This window comes from Sceloporus undulatus, chromosome 5 (assembly GCF_019175285.1).
Source record: "Sceloporus undulatus isolate JIND9_A2432 ecotype Alabama chromosome 5, SceUnd_v1.1, whole genome shotgun sequence".
Lineage (NCBI taxonomy): Eukaryota > Metazoa > Chordata > Lepidosauria > Squamata > Phrynosomatidae > Sceloporus > Sceloporus undulatus.
Window position 1 is genome coordinate 82,394,233 of NC_056526.1, and position 5,117 is coordinate 82,399,349.

At 43.5% G+C, this 5,117-nt stretch overlaps 1 protein-coding gene across 1 annotated transcript in view; it reads right to left on the bottom strand.

The window, feature by feature from the left end:
• DLD (dihydrolipoamide dehydrogenase) overlaps positions 1-5,117 on the bottom strand; it is a 203,985-nt gene that overhangs the window by 88,813 nt on the left and 110,055 nt on the right. The window lies entirely within an intron of this gene.

The window sequence follows — 5,117 nt, forward strand, 5'->3', positions numbered from 1 at the left end:
AGAAGGGGAAAAGAGCAGCAGGGCACAAAGTGCTGGAGATTTGTGATACAAAGGCTAATTCTTAGGTAGCATGGAACGTTCCTGTCTCATTCTTGATAGATTTAAGTAACTAATATCAGACTATCTTGTTCACGCTTAATAGCTTATGGGGGGTATTCTTGCTTCCTGTAACTCCTCTCACAAATACCATCAGTTTTTAGATTTAAAGATGGAGGTAAAACTCCTAAAGCGGAATCTGCTTGCTGAATAAAAAGGAAATTTATATGGCTGTTCAAGGCAACTTGATCAGACAATCATATAAAGAATCCAGCCTGGTGTAGACACAAACTCCCCTTCCACTTTTCCTAAGAAAAGTAAAAACCTAAGATGTGAAGGGGTGCAAACTGCTATCTTTAAGTGGATAGCAAGAGTGAGCGCAAATGACTGCTTTTATTCATGACCAAAACATACCTTTTTCTGTTTAAACAAATGAGCAATCCACCTGGTTAAGGCCTTCACCGCACCACCTTTTGTCCATCATCTTCTCTAAATTGAGTCGGAGTCCTGTAACTATTTATAAAGGCTTTACTTTAGTGATGTTTGTTGTGCTGATGCTTAACACCTTAAGGGCAATTAATGTTCAATTGAAATCTGAGTAAAGTATCTAAAAATTTACTAACTTTTGCAAGAAAGCTCCATATAATTTATAACATTGAGCACACCATGTTAGAGTACAAGAAATGACCTGCCTAAGTATTTGCCAGCCTAGCTTCCAGATTGGTGAGACATACAAAAGGGCCTCAAGTCAAGATCTCAAATCTAGGACAGGTTGATATTCAGAGTTGTAATGGTGTATCACTAGCACCCCCAACTGAGCTTCAGAAACAACGGGAGCCACTGCAATAGGTTGAAAACAAAGTGATAGAGTTCTTAAAGTGGAACATTAGAAAACAGGCTGGTCACTGCTTTTGCACTAGCTGTAGCTCCCCAAAACCTTTTCCAAGGAAGCTCACACAGCATACATTTGGTAATGAACTGAGGCAATACTAATTAAGACATGGATCACAGTGGCCAAATACATCTCCCTAAGAGGTTACGAGTTACAATTGAACACATGACCAGAGCTAGGCAAAGGCACTTCAGGCCACACAGCTAGCCAGTGTCCTAGAACAATGATTTCAAAATTTGGAACTCTCCAGATGTTTTGGACTTCAGCTCCCAGAATTCCCTGGTTGATACCATAGTGGAGAGGGCTTCTGGAGTTGAAGTCCAAACAGAAACAAAGTTTGGGAAACACTGTTCAGAACATAAAAATGAAGACTACAATAAATAAAACAGTGGAGGTCTACAGGTTCAATTGGTTATAGATTAGGCTAATCTGTCTAACTCAATAAAAGTGTCTCTCATATTAATGGGGTAGCAGATTTTAAAATATAACTGGCTCACAGTAAAACTGCACAACATTTAGCACACACTAGGCAACTGCAGCACAGAGTCATTTTTCAGCTAAAAATGCCTAGCAGATTCTTTGGCAGGGCTGGGGGGATGATTTAAGGTAATACACCACTACTGAAACCTTCAGAAGCAACAACTATCTTTTGGTGTATGTTTTTCTTTGTGGTTTTTTGCATGCAATGCATGAAGACACACTGCATGCTCCTGGCCCCTTTGGACAAGTATAGATTAGTTGAAGCAATGAGCTGGGGGGGAACTTTGACACAGCTTTGTTCAGGTCTAAAGTATATCAAGCTTAAAGTTTACCATTCCAATCAGGGCTGCAGTTTAAAATAAACTCTGGTACGGTTCAAAACATACACCTTCAATCCATGAGTTTAGAAGACATGGACTACACTAAGCAAAGTTTGTTTTAAGATTAGGATTCCTCATCTGGACAAAACAGTAAAGAAGGAATTATTTAGAAGTGAATTATTTATTTTCCAACATCCCCTTTGGCTGCACAGGGGGAAGGGGTGATCATGATGTCTGGACACTTTACTCACATTCATTCAGGTTCATTTCTGTAGTGCCAAACCATGGGTTAATATTGTGTGAGCCAGCCCCTTTCTCATAATTTGAATACAGATAACTGGAAAACTACAGATGGCAAGTATACTCTTAAATGTGGCACATCCCAGTTCCTCTTGTAGGAGGGAACACTTTTTACTAGGATAGGTGTTGTAGCAGTCATCATAAACATAAATCATCCACTAAAACAGGTTTTTACTTTAAAATCTTACTTACATGATATTTACACACAATTTTAACTAATATGATTAATCAACCGATTTACGAAAACTCATATGATAAAAATTACATCTTAAACATGTGGAAATCATAAAAATTGCATGGATGTTCACAAATAAAGCCTGAGTCAATTGGTTAATCAAATATGGCTATTTTCCAAGGCTAAGTCTAGTGGGCAGTAGACTATAACTATAAGTTGGCTCTCACAGTCACATCTCGATTGCTTTTTCGAATGTTTTTTTTGTTTTTGTTTTGAACAAGCAAAAGCAAAAGCACTGCTTGGATCAAAATTCTTCCAGGGGTATATGTGAGTGGGACAGTACAGCTTTCTCTCCTACACTTTGTCTATGTTCTGGAATCAAAGTCTCTCAGAATCAAGTGAGAGAAGGAAGGATCAAGAAGCTGTAAAGGAAACAGAGGTGAAAAGGCCGCTCTTGAGGATCCAAACAGGTGTCAGTCATCTCCTTGGTATCATCTGGTGTGGTCCACAAACACACACACCCAGCAAAGCCACTGCTAGAGTTATGGCCTTAGGCTGGCTTGGGTGCTTTACATTGCGCCTGATACCTTCCAGAGCAACCTGAACAGGCAAACCAACAACCTGCCCAAATACCAGGCTGTTTTGTATTCTATATTAACTACCATCCGCCGGGCTGAGAGGGAGTTCACCAGGCAGTCCAACTCCATCAGGACTAGCCTGGAAGAAGGAAGAGCCCTCCTTCCAATCCATCTGACTTGGTCCAGGCCTTAGAGGGAGAGAAGAACCACTGGATCTCATCCCCTTTCCCTCCACCATTCCCTTCTCCTTTTGTTTCGAGTCTTTTAGATTGTAAGCCTGAGGGCAGGGAACTGTCTGATTAAAAGTAATATTGTAAGCCGCCCTGAGAGCCATTAGGGCTGAAGGGCGGGATATAAATACCTAAATAAATAATATGCATGATTATAAATAAATGGAATAAAGGTTTTTGGGAACATTAATAACTGTCTGTAGCTGGGCTCACTGAGTTCCTTTGAAATAATGGTCACCTTTTGTTTATGTCAAGCAATGCGTTCGTTCCCTTAGTAATAAAGCATGGGTTTGCCTGCCCTCGGCCCACTCTTAGGACCCCACCCTCGGACAAAGCTGTCCTAAACAGTGCCTGACTTTTTCGGCCGTCACGCCCTCGACCTGGTCCAAGCAAAACTCCATCTGGTTGAAGCCGAATTGTTCAAGTATACTTGAAGCCAAGTCCTTCAGGTAAACAGGGCTGAACGGGGCGTTGAGGCACTTTTTAAACGGGCGCTGACTCGGCCACCCTGGTGGAGGGCTGGGTCTTCGTCTTCAGACTTAGGCAGTTGTCCCAAACTGTGCCCTTTAAGGGATTTTGGACTTCAGCTCCCAGAATCCCTCAGCATTGGCCAGCGTGGCTGAGGCTTCTGGGAGCTGGAGTCCAAAATCTTTGCGGGCCACTCTACAGCCCTCTCAATGGCCTCAAAAACGAACCCGGAAGTCACGAAACGGGTGGATTCCCTTTCTTCTTAACTCTACATGGCAGCTGTTGCGGAGGAAGTAGCCCTTTCCCTTTCAACCGGGGAAAGGAAGAGATCGCTCCTGTGTAGAGATAGGAAAAGTGTAGAGTCACCATACCAAGTCCATGACGGTGCACTTCCGACCCCAAATTGACCTAGTTTTGCCCGGTACTGATTTCCAATCTAGAGTGGGAATATACTACTGCAGTTTTCATTGCAGACAGAGCAGAAGAGGAAGGAAAGGGGGCTTCCCAGGTGCTTGGCTCGCTCTCTTTCTCCTCCTTCTGTGGCCCAAGAGGAACAAGGTAACATTTCCAGCAAGGAAAGCCCTTCCGCTCACCCAGAGCCACTGTATGGGTGTGCTTTGCCTCTGGAGGCCAGGGCTGCATCCACACTGGAGCTCTGCTCCGCTTTGGGCCCACAACAAATCCCAGCTCCTAGAATTCCATAGCCTTGAGCCAGACAAAGAGTTAAAGTGGTCTCAAACTGGGTTATTTTTGCTGTGTGTTTGAGACCTAGGACTGAAGTAGGAGAGGAGAGGACTGCATTTCCCTGCCTCCTCTAAATCCAAATTCCTCCCAATCCCTTCTTCCTTGCCTCCTGGACTAAAACAGGAGCAGAGCAGTGCTTCTTAAACTACCTGAATTGGACTGTTGTTGTGTGCCTGCAAGTCATTTCCTTTTCCTCAAGGTGAACCCATCATGTGGTTCTCTTGGCAAGATTTGTTCAGAAGAAGGTTACCATTGGCATCCCCTGAGGCTGAGAGAGTGTGACTTCTGGCCCAAGGTCACCCAATGGGTTTCCATGACTGAGCTGGGATTTGAACCCTTCTCTGACAACCCATGTAAGGGACTGAGGGTTTATTTCCTCCAGAACACCAGGGACTGGCATCCTATTTGTGCCCATTGGCTGCCATTGGTGATGGCTTGTGGACCTTTCTTTGAGCAGTAATAGGGAAGCATTTTGGGATCCTAACCAAAGGCTGGCAGTTGCTCAGTTAGTAATCCATGTTTGTCCATGAAACTCTACTGCGCCAAATACTGCAAAATTAATGCAGTTTGATACCACTTTAACTGCCATGGGTTAAATCCTCTGGGATTCTGAGATCTGCGGTTTGTCATCACTTTTAACTGGCATGGCCCAATGGGACAGAATTCCAGGATTTGTAGTTTTGTGAGATATTTGGCCTTCTCTGTCAGAGAGCTCTGGTGCCACAACAAATTAGAAAGCCCAGGATGCCATGGGATGGAGCCATGACAATTAAAGCGGTGTCAAACCGCATCATTTCTGCAGTGTGGCAGGAGAGGCTGAGCAATGCTAAAGCTACTGGTTTAGCATTGTTTGGGGCTCTTAAACAAACGAAGAAGACAAATAAGGACCAAGGG